This window comes from Palaemon carinicauda, chromosome 9 (genome assembly GCF_036898095.1).
Source record: "Palaemon carinicauda isolate YSFRI2023 chromosome 9, ASM3689809v2, whole genome shotgun sequence".
NCBI lineage: Eukaryota > Metazoa > Arthropoda > Malacostraca > Decapoda > Palaemonidae > Palaemon > Palaemon carinicauda.
The window spans coordinates 68,732,841-68,745,340 of record NC_090733.1 but is presented as its reverse complement, the minus strand read 5'-3'; the positions used below and the strand labels follow the sequence as shown (position 1 = coordinate 68,745,340).

The following is a 12,500-nucleotide window of genomic DNA, read 5'->3' as shown; positions in this document are numbered from 1 at the left end:
TTCAGCAATCTGTTTACTCTTTTTAGACTGTGGAATTGTAAAGGACTGCTTATAATCTTTATTTTAAGACACCATCGAAGCTGAAAGAAAGAAAAACAGGTGGGGGCAAACCCCAAAAACTCGTGTGGTACCCGTATGGCAGCAAGCCCTAGTAAGTTGGAGGGAATGGGTGAGGAGCAAAGCACTTTTCAACAAGAGGAATCGAATGGGGGACATATTTTTCTAGTTTAAGCTTAAATGCAAGAAAAAAGGATAGAGTCTTAGTTTTAGCAGTGTTGGAGAGGGCTAGAAAGGAAGTGAAGAATACGCAGTTTGAGAGAAAGGCACTGCCAGCTTAGTGCACACTTGGCAGGTCATTGTATACAAAGGGAGTGAGACCAGTCACGACTGCTTAGTTAGTGATGGGGTAAAAGGTTTCAAGATGGGGAAGGGCTATGTTGTTAAGCAACATGTAGTGTTGTGTCTGTGAGAAATGAATTCTTGCGGTTGTGGTATTGGATAGGAATGGGAGAAGGAGCTGGAGAATGGAGTAAGTCTTCCTCTTACTATGGAAGATATCGGTTATCAAGGAGCTAAAGTTTGGGAATTCAGGAGACTTGGCCAGGATATGGAGAGGTGCCTGCCTCATTAATGCGAGTCTAGTGTTGATCAATAATAAGAAGGGGAGGAGTGAAAAGGTAAGACAGTATGCCATTCGTTAGGATGGGGGTCGATTAGAATTATCTTGGAGGAAGGCATGAGTATAGGAAGCCTAAAAATGTATTTATGATTTTCAAGACATGCTTTGCTATCTCTTGAGCAGAAAGCAGAAGGTCTTGAGGTAGGTAAACTCTGTCAGAGACTAGTGGTCTCTATGGACAGTGAAAGAGATAGTGTTCGAGGGGTTAGTGAGTAGGTACCTGACAATAGCTGTATTCTGTCCTTTATGTTAATGATTTGCCAGGAGCAGAGATAACTTATGTGCAGTCTGTGGATGGTTACTGTTAAATTCCTGAGTGTAATTTTGGCCACATTATGTAATTCTATGTTCATGGTGTTAAAGTACCATACGTGGCAGATCTGGAGTTTGAAGGTTAGGCCTGTCATACTGGACTGTGTTTGTGTGCTGCATTAGGTGTGCTTCTGTTCTTGACTTGGGCTAGGTAGGGGTTTTATGCGATGCTTATTGTGTCTATCTGTGGCGGAACTCTTGGCAAGGATGTTTGCTTCATTGTTTCCGTGGTTCCCTACATGACTGGATTCAGTTTAGGGCGAATTGTCTGTGCAACAAGGAGTGACTGTGTGCAAGGTGTCTTCATTTAAGGTGTTGTATTTGATGTCTCATATGGCTCTCCTTAAGTCAGTGCACACGTTTTGTCTTTGTAGACTTGTGTAAAATGGAAGTACTTTTGCTGTCATGCTTTTCGGTTACTGAAATCATTGATACCTCCATGAATAAATTCCTTGGAGTTGATTCTTCTTGCCCTTTAAAGTACGACTCATTCAAGCTATTTAAGGAACTTTTCAGAAACTAGGTTTTTGAATTTTCATGATTCCTCAATAGTGGGAAACAATATGTTGTGTTAATTTTCCTTGTTTGTTAAGATCGTAGAGCGTGCTCTAAATCATTAACAAATCATGACTTTTTGCAGACTACTTTCCCTTTTTTATCATCCAAGAGAGAGAGAGAGAGAGAGAGAGAGAGAGAGAGAGAGAGAGAGAGAGAGAGAGAGAGATTGGGATGGAGAGAAGAGTGAAGACGAGACAGTCACGGCTTTTGTCGTCGATGCAATCTGACACGTCTTGGGGGTAGCGTTCATTGTCTCATTTTCCTTTTATGGTTTCGCTTATTTTGTTTTGTTTCTTTATTATTCCCCTCTCCACCCTATGCTCGGGTCGTTCATTCACTAGAGATGAGATAATATTATGGCAGTTGGTATTATTGATTGAGGATTACTCGAATACTGACAATAACAGTGTCTCAAGGTTTATTGCCCTAGTTCTGACATATAGAGATTTTCCAGTTGTCTTTTTGATAGTATTGATCAAATGGATAACTTTCGTTATGAGATCGTTATCATTTTTTTTCAGCTAATTTGTGCACAACATCATCTCGTGTTTTCCATCTCTGCCAAAATGAAACCTTATGAGAGGTTGACTAATCCATATGGTTTATATCGTGTTGCAATGTAGAAATGGGAAGAAGCAATTTAGAATCCTGATATTCTACCACTGGTTATAAACAGATTTGTACCATACGGAAATGTGTGTTCGTATTTAGACATAATATGTACTTGTGTTCATACATTAATGAAATATGAATATATATGTAGAGGTAGGCTAAATGTGTATCTACGAACGCATAACTTTTTACCACATTTTCAACTCAATTTGTTACTGTCGATGTATGTGTGATTTTAGATATTATTTAATCTTTTTTTCCATATGATAACGATTATGATACAAATAACCATAGGAAATGAAAGGCCAAACGGTGGAAAGAAGATATGATCTTTCTCACTCACTTCAGCTACGCATAGCAGCAGCTGACTTTCATTTCCCTTAGCTGAGAAACGTCGAGTTAGATAGACTCTCTCTCTCTCTCTCTCTCTCTCTCTCTCTCTCACACACACACACACATGCTGGTTTTCATTTGATCGATATTGATGGAAAATTTAAATATCAATGAGAATTATATATATAATTCTTCAGGATTTTAGAGAATATCTAGTAAGATGAATTTTCTTCTTCTATAAGGATCCTTTGCATAAGAGCAAGAGAATTTAATGACCATTACACACTATTTCGTGTCAGCAAGATATTATAATATATGCAGTCCAATTCATTTACGTATTGCGAATAGCACGTACAATTCATCGCATTGCTTACTGATGATATTTCTGTTGCCAACTCTATTACTTTCAATGAAATTTTGAAATATGTCTTGATATTGAAAAGCAAATGTAAATATCTTCTTAGTTGCAAAAGCAGTTCAAACGTTCAGTTTTTGTTAACGTTCATTCCGTAGTGTAGAATATGGCATGACTTGAATGGAAAGAAAAAGAAAACTTGTAATTCAGGATCACGATGGGGTTCTATCTGGTCAGGTCTGGGAGCCTTTTCTAAACAAGCATGTTGCCCTCTCAGATAAAGGGAAGAGTTTTGTAATGTTAGCCGAGGATAAACAGATTCCTGAATGTATAATACAGTACTGTATTATTATTTTATAAAACAGAGCTCTGTTACATGAACACCCAAACAGAGTTTAATATAGGGACCGTAATTCATTTTTATGTTTTGACTGTTATCGTTTATCGATTTCAGGATCGAACAAATAGATATATTTGTTCATAAACTGTTGCTGCATTATACTTAGTAGTGTTGATACCGGATACTCAACACTCGATCAGCCCTGGGAAGCACAAACAATGTTTTGGTTTAAAGCAAAAATGCCATTTTTTTCTCTTGCTCTAGCTCAAGTAGGAATTACAGAGATGTACAACGACAGATAAAATTCTATATTGTCTTCAGTAGGAGTTTTTATCTTAGAGAAATTCAAGCATAAGACGGAGCGCAACAGCAGTAACCTTCTTAGCAGATGAAGTTCCTAGAGCACTCTGGGATCATGTTAATAGCTACTGGATTCAAAAGCACAGCTCTGCACCCTCAAAATATCCTTCGGTTGTTGTTGGTAAATCATTTCTTTATATTGATAAAAAGGAATTATCCTAAAACGACATTTGTCATAGTTCATTTTAAAAAATAGAATTCTCATCTCATATCACAGATTGATATGGCTTAACAAATTCAAAATATATAATAGACATTTTTTATGCATTGAGTAGATTGGTCTTCTTATGCGACGTCGTCTGTTGATGTCATATCGATGTATGCACTGTGCACGAAAGTGCGCTTAATTAGGCTGCCCTTTCCCTAAAAATAGAAAGGAAATGTACTGTAGCACCCAATTCAATAGTTTGGGTACCAGTGGCCTTCTCTCTCTTCGACCTTGAGAGACGAGGAACCACACGATTCTGTGTTGGGAGAGAAATTCTTATTCAAAAGTTTATGTGATACATAATTGTAATATTGTAGTCAAATAAAACATGAAAACCTCTCCAATCATTCGTTGGTATACACAGTGACCTTTAAAATTTGACTCTTATTAAAATGGCGTTTAGATGAAATTTATTAGTACTTGAAGGCATTCAACTTTGTAAGAAATATTTCTTTGAATATAGAAACACTGTCATGTTCCAAGTCCTTAGAATTTCCACACAAGCCTGGGTAAGTCACCATAAATAAACATTTGCAATGTTTGAGAGACTCGTCGATTTCATATGGTTCTTAAGTAATGAAAACCATACCGTGAGCGATGTAACAGTTTGCTTTGTCAAGAGACTAGCTCTAATTTGTGTTAAATCTTGCTTAAACACGTACATTTTTACGCCATGGTAATAGTGAAGTTATTTTTATGTATTCTGTAGGACAACTTTAAATGAAGACTTAAACATGACTACAAATTAATTTGAAGGATTTCAGCAATCTTGTCCCAGCAATGGTCATATCATACCATCACTGACAATGAGCTGAAAATTTTGGCATATAATATCAAACTTAGGGCAACACTTTGAAAACATAAATAACGTTAATATCTTTTACACAAATTACAATAATGATAGAATTTAGGCTTACACAAAGTGATAATATACCGGAAGGACAAACGGATTTTCAATAAGTTGCTGATGTAAAGCATGAATTAAACCATCTATTATTCAATTTGGATGATATCTGAAAAAAAAAAAACAGATAGTAAATTAATAATTACATATAACTAAAAAGTTTTATTCAAGTAAGTTCATGAACTCTTTGTAACGAAAGAATATCTTTTCCAGATGAATAGTTCAAGTTTTAAATGATTATGTCCCTCCTGTGAACAACCAAATAGCACAAAACATTTAATTATTTTTGTAAGGATATTAAAAGGATCTGCAAAGGGTTTATATTATTGCTGAGAAGTGGATGTATGATAGATAATGAGCATCCACAAAAGATTTTGAAATTAGATATCAAATCTTACTCAGAAAAAGATCGAAATACAGCAGTGATGTAGATAGTAGATAGTAAAAATAAGATGATAAAATAAGATTTATTGAATTTATGAAAGCAAAGTTTTTGATAATTCACATATATTTATAAAGTCATACGGATACACATGTAAAACCTATTTTTCACCTTTGTTATCAAAAGGTAAAGGCAATGGTTTCATTACTGCATTACTTTTTTAATAAATGAAAAATAACTCTTTCAGTTGTTCTATGATGAACCTCTACCATGGATTGTTACAAACTACTAGCTTACCCAAAGAATGTTTGGTTGGGGCTTGAAGGACTCCCTAAGTCTTCTGTGGTAGCCTATATGTGTAAGTAAAGCGATGTTTTAAAACAGCTTCACATCCAATGTGAACATCCTCATTAAAACTCCTTTTTAATGAGAATTGCTTTAAAATAAGTAAGGTGAAATGTCGCACTCTTTGGGAACAATTACATGTAACAAAAAAGAACGAACATCACAGAAACTATGATAAGGCATCACAAAATTTAGCCATGCGGGTGAAAATCTATGATAAGCATAAGTTATTTGACAACTTTTATTAATTGTCTGAATCACTGCCAAAATATTAGAAAGTACCTCACAGACGCAACTAAACGCTATACAAGATGCGGAGCAGCAGTTTGATCGCCAATGTGTGAATAGATTGCATCATTGACCATTACTGCTTATGGCAAGCTCAATGGCGTGGCTAAATGTGAGTACTTAGTCTTTTCCTAGGTAGGATAAATAGCTGTACAATTATAAGTTAACATATATAGTACTCCAGAAGGACGCTGTCTCCATTTACAAATTTATCAAGACAAAGACAACACCCAGGCTATAATCACAATGTACATAACTAGGATACTCACCCTTACTGAACACACTCAATCTCACATACAAGAATACTTGTTATGGCATTGGGGAATGATAAAGGCTATGTTAGCAGGAAATAGAATATGGAATCTAAAGTAAGAATATAAGATAATCATTATTGTATAGTGTTGCTGTGCTTCTTGGCCCTACAAAATCAGTTTATCTCCCTCAAATGTGCTAGAATGATACCTGTTGGTAATGTCATTGCCTGGTGAGTGCCAGATTAAGATTTAAGTTTCGCTCAAACTTATTAGTTCCTTCAATGTCTGCAAGGATGGGGTGTTTGGGGTAGCCCATAGCTCTACCTACTGAGTCATTAGCATCCATCGCCTGGCCTTCCCTGGTCCTAGTTTGGGTGGAGAGGGCTTGGGCGCTGACCATATGTATATAAGATTAGTCTCTAGGGCATAGTTTTGCTTGCTTAAGGAAATGTCACTGTTTCTTGCCTCTGCCATTCATGAGTGACCTTTAAACCTTTCTAAGAAATTACTTCAAACACTTCCTTCTCAGTTTGCGAATAATTAAGTTTCCCTTTAGGATGTAAAGACATCTGGCAATCGTCATAATTTTTCTCTTGAAAATGCAATGTACCCAAGCAATGTTTAGAGCTGTCTGCAGATACTCTTATATGTAAAGAAACATAGATCCCCGGAAAGCAAGATTAAGCACATCTTTTTCAGTCTTCCTAAAACTTCCCATAGAGCTCATGTTTACATGAGTTTGAGCCCAAGATCAAAATGTCATCCAAGAATACACACACACCTGCAATACCTCTTAACGAATACTCTATGCTCCCTGGAATATTCATGGAGCAATAGCTGCACTGAAACACAAATAGTGGTACTAGAACAAACCACGGTTTTTATTTAGCCACATCTGATTATAAGCATTAGTCAGATCTTGCCTAGATTTTTTTTCACTACCTTAGGAGCAAAAAGGTAATTAGTTCTAGATACATAGAATATCATAACCTATGTAGCTCAGTAATTGATTAATTGTCAATCACCATAAATATATATGATACCATTACTTTTTAGCACAGGTACAGTTGGTGTGGTCCAATTTCTGTGTGCCATATTATGCTGAATTATAACCTACTCAACCAACCTATCTATAGTTGTGTTAACTTTAGCATGCATAGCATAGGGAATGTTATGGCCCTTGAAATACTTAGGCGATACAGACTCCAACTAATGGAAAGACGCTTGTATTTTCTGGAAAGTTCCTAATGCCTCCTTAATTGAATCAGCCATCTTAGCCACTACTGACGTAACTGTGATAGATATGATCCAGAATCCTTGACAATAACAATGGCTTGGTTCTCCCAGACCTATCCCGCAAACTAATCTTCACCAAAATCTCCCCATGCACAGGAATTTTAGAAACTCCATACCTTCTCAACCCAGACTTTGAAGGCATTATCGTTGGAGTAGCATTAGGAAAACACCCCTGGATCTATTGCTCATTGATTAGTGTGCATGCAGCATCTGTGTCTACTTGAAATTCAATATCAGTGATATCATTCAGTTTTAGTCTGGATCTTCGAAATTGGATGGACTAGCTATAAAAAAATGTAATAACTGGGCACCCAATTATTAGAATTATCCATAGATCTCTAAAAGGTTTAGTCGAGCCATGCTTATTCTAGGAAAACACAGTTTGACAATATGCCCTGTAAATTTACACAAGTCACATTCAGATTTTTTGAATGGGCATTCGCTCTTCCAGTAGCTTCTCCTAAATGCACTACAAGATTTTCTCGCTTTTTACTTTTCTTATTTTTCCTCTTCCCTCTTTGCTTAAACCTCTGCCTAAGAAAGGAATTAGTCTTAACACTGGTAGTTTTACAGCAATTAACTTTTGATTGTGAACGTTCGATTTCAGACCGAACTCCCTGACAGCTTATCTGTTGCTTCTTGTGCAAAAGTAATCTCTATTGCACAAGTAAAAGTAAGATTCTTCATTGTCAAAAGATTACGCCGGGTATCATCCTCTTTAGAACCGTAACTAGTCTACCACATAGAGTCTCCTCTAACCTGCAACCAAATTCAAAGGTAGCTGAGAGTGACTTTGAAGCTGTAACAAATGTAGATACACTTTCATGGTGTTCTTGATACCCCCTATAAAATTTGAAACACTCATATATTACAATCACCTGAGGCTTAAAATGGTTATTAAGCACTGTGGCCATCTGGTCAAAAGTACCAGACCAGTGGTCGGGGAACCGGGGTAAATTACCCCAGATGGGGTAATTTAGACGATATTTTGGGTAATTTATGTGCTAAGTGAGGGAAACTAAAATGAAAGTAGGAGAAAAGAATGCATTGAAGATGTAATTAACATGTTCAGTATTGTAAAAATCATGCAGTAAACACGAGCATGTACATGATTTATATGAAGATAAAGATGCTCAATATTCATCTCTTCTTTTCTAGTTGGCTTTCACGTGGAAATGTCCTGAACTGAGTGTGGGCTCTTAAAACCATACTTAAAACGCTTCTGCCAGATCAAAAACACGCTTGCAGAAAAGTTAAAAAAATCAACCTAGCTAACTCATCTTGCATACTAAGCTGATATTTTTGGGCATTTAAATTATTATTATTATTATTATTATTATTATTATTATTATTTGCTAATCTACAACCCTAGTTGGAAAAGAAATGCACCGAACAAGGAACTGCAAGGAAAGAAAATCAATCTCATCTTGACAAGGAAAAAAATCTCAGCATTTGGATCAAAGCTTCAGTAGTTGAACCCTAAATTGAATGCCAATAAGATCACTGTCTTTTCAAACCTGTACACAACTTTTGGAAGGCTTTGGAGACTACAGTTTTAGTCACATGAAGGAGTTGGTCACATGCCACCTGACCAAACCTAGAAATATTTTCTGTGACTTCTTTCCAGAGCTTGATTCCGATACTGTGAGCTGGGTTGTAAATCCCTTCTAATGTGAACTGTCTGATTTACTGTAAGATCCTGAAGAATTGGAAGAAGGCCTTATTGAACTTCATTCGAACTGTGAAACTAGTTTGAAATTTGAAACCAAGGAGGATGTCTCAAGTTTTTGGAGGCCAATAGCTGGAAAGATTATAAAACTGCATGTTTGAAAGGAAATATAATTACGTTACCTTTCACAATAACCTACCTGTGAGCACATGGGTTTTTTACCCTTGTAAATCTAAAAACAAAATACATTGGATCTTGAAGACAACAACCAAATATTAGTGATATTAGTGATAGTGATATTAGTGATATTGAGATCGTTATATCCATGATGAAACCGTGTCATTTTCCAAAGCCTTGGAGAGTTGATTTGAATAAAATATTCAAGTTTTAAATGATTTTCATGTTTTATTCGTGTGCCATTCTTGTGCCAAAAAGGGTTAAAGATTTTCCCCCTAATAGAGGATTAAATGAAATAAAAGTTTTGGTTTTGTACGAATTAGAAATACATGATAGTCAATAATTTTGCTTGTTTGCCACCAAATGCGGAAAAGTGTGGCTCTTTATTTTATATATATATAAATATATAAATTCCTACGATTTTTTCTTGCATGCTATTTCCCTGCAAAAAAAAAAAATGAAATGACTTTTACTTCCCTATGATCGATGAAATAAACAATACATTATCCTAATATAATTTTGTTAATGTTTTTATAATCCATAAATTCTATAAGTGAATTAGTTTGTGCTCCAGACTACTTCAGTCGGAGTAAATTAATATTACTACAAATTCATTTGGGGTAACACCCAAAATAGTTACCCGACCCCTGTACTAGACCATATAGTTTAGGACCTATTTGCAATATTGTTTGCTACGAAATACAAAGAAATTTTATCAATATAACTGAATCATTTATCCCTCTCATCATATGAACTATGAACCTTGCTTAATAAAGAATGAGTAATACCTTAGAGAAAAAAAAAACAATTAGGTTAAGCAACATACTGTTGCAGCAATACGCCAAAATAACTAGGGTATAGTTTTCAATTAGACTGAGTAAGGTTAGGATACATTAAGTCAGCATAGGCACAACATAAATTTCCCAGGTTAAATTGATCAAAGTACAACAATTTGCACGACACCGTGGTTAAGTCTAGGTTAGGTAGACACATAGATTTAAGTTGGATTAGATTTACCCTAGAGAATGTCTTTGCTAAGATGGGGTAGCCATGACGGTTCAATGGGGAGGATGCTTTAGTGAAAGGCCAATAATTAGTTCAATGGCCAAGGTGCCATGCGTGATTTATCTACTAATTCTTGTTACATTAGTTACAATCTTCGCCAGCCGAGGTGCCAATGATAAATATAGAAAATTGATAAACATAAAGATATATAGTAAACTTAAATAAACATATTATGTCTTGAGTTTATATCTAATACCCCGCTCACACTCAAGGCTAGTCTTTTATAAGAAAACACTTGCCTAGTCCTTTTTTGGACAAAGGCTTTGTAAAAATATCATAAATATTTTCTGAAGGTACATACAATTCAATATAACCATTCTGTATATCAGATCTAATATAGTGATAATTTATATCTGAATGTTTTAATCTTTGGTGATGTACTGAATTCTTGGACAATGCTATTTCCCCCTGATTATCAGCAAATAAAACAATTGCTTGCTTACCACGTCTTAGCATATCAACGAATAACCGACTTAGAAATTTAGTATAAAGACAAGGGTGTGTAAAAGATAGTACAAAATTAATAAACAAAAGAAATTTATGCAAAAGGTTGTTCCAATTATGTTCTCTTGTTGAAGGCTATATAATGATTGTTTGATTTTACAGAACTTTTTCACTAATTTTGCCCTTTTCAATGAAAATTTCTGGCTAGGTTAAATAAATCTCACAATCGATGTCTGCATTTAAATATGTAATCTTTACATCCATTCGGTATATCAAAACACTATATTGCAAAGCAAACTGCATTAACATTCATACTGAAATAATGTATGCTCTTGGAAAAACGTTTTCTTGATAATTTATATCTTGAATTTGTGAATAGCCTTTAGCCATATATCTTGCCTTATACTTTACATCATTATAAGGCTCTTGATTTACAGTATAGGCCATTTCACCCCCTCCTACTCGAGAGCGACCTTTACGTAGAGGTGTAAGCTCATAAGTATTATTCTCTTCCAGTGGTCTGACTTCTTCCCTCATGGCCTCCTTCCAATGAGCTGCATCAACAAGGAGATGACATTGCTTTGCCATACATTCTAGGCGTATCTGTAACCTCATACCAATGATTCATAGACAACCTTGTGATGTTAGATAAATCTAAGTCTGTTTCATATTCCTTTGGATATTCTGGCTTGTGCCAGTCCCTTTCAGGATATCTTCTGTTAGAATTACTTTCACATCCATCTTGATCAAGCTCGCTTTTCTCATCTACTTTATCTAGGACAGTTTTCATTTTGTCTTCCTCTGTGACAGCATGTTCAGCTTCATAAGAGTCTGGAACTTTAGGACTTGGTGTAGTATGCAATGAGCACTTGTCATGATAAATATACTCAGATTCTTTCTTTTCCTCTTGGAATTTCTCCTTATATTTCACATACGGTATCTTTTTGACATAATTTTCTTCCGGGTAGTACACATGGTATGCATGGCTTTTTATGTCATAACCTAAAATATCTCCTACTCACTGCATCCGGTTTCTTCTTATTTTGAACATGTCAGTTCCATATAGCACCAAACACATGACTATTGCTTAAGTTTGGTCTTTGTTTAGTCATCTTATATGGTGCTTTACCAGTTCTTGAATTATGATACCTACTGTATTTCAAATGTATGTGGATGTCTTTATGGTATAGACTTACCAACTCTTTTCCAATTTTGCTTCCAACAACAAACATCTAGCCAAGTCAAAAGTTGAATGCGATGACCTTGCCACTGTGACGTTTTGATGAGGCTAGTACATTGCAGAAAATTCGTGCTTTATACAATTTTTAATGAGAAGTGACCTAAATCCCTTGAAAGTGAATTCTGTACATCAGTGCTGAATCATTTTATGGCAACATTTGGCGTAGTGTCAGCAATAATTTTATGTCACATTTATATCATCATTTTCGTATTACAATAAACATGCAACAATTAATCCAGAATAATCCTCAACAAGAAAAAATTGTATACTTGAAATCTCTCTTAGCAACAGGGTCTATTGAACCAGAATTATTCACAATGAACCAATTCTACTTCCATGTTCCTTAACTGCCACATTTTACCCTTAGCACATATATTACAATCGAAGTTGCTTTTATTGTTGATTTTTTATATAAACAATTCAAGATTCTATGAACTGTAGTCTCCTTTTGTGTAATAAGTGGTTGAATTTTTTTAAACATCGAGGTAATCGTTCTGGAATAGCCTATTAGTAAGCTATCATTGGTATTTTCACCTGCAGTCTTCAAAGAGGTTGCATTGGCTTCGGCCCTAATAACATAGTCAGTCACAATTTCTTCCTCAGACTTCTTCATGGATGTCATCACTATATGTACGGGTATCATCTTAAGTTTACTGCTACCTAAATAGTGATCTCTTAG

The 12,500-nt window shown here is 35.4% G+C and overlaps 1 protein-coding gene across 5 annotated transcripts in view; it reads left to right on the top strand.

The window, feature by feature from the left end:
* Positions 1 to 12,500, top strand: part of LOC137646987 (septin-9-like) — a 195,452-nt gene that overhangs the window by 149,512 nt on the left and 33,440 nt on the right. Inside the window, exon 3 of one of the 5 annotated variants that reach the window (XM_068380065.1) lies at positions 5,291 to 5,401. The exons of the other annotated variants lie outside the window; for them this stretch is intronic. The gene's annotated coding sequence lies outside the window, so the exon portion shown is untranslated. The remainder of the gene's footprint in view (positions 1 to 5,290; positions 5,402 to 12,500) is intronic. 5 annotated transcript variants of the gene reach the window in all.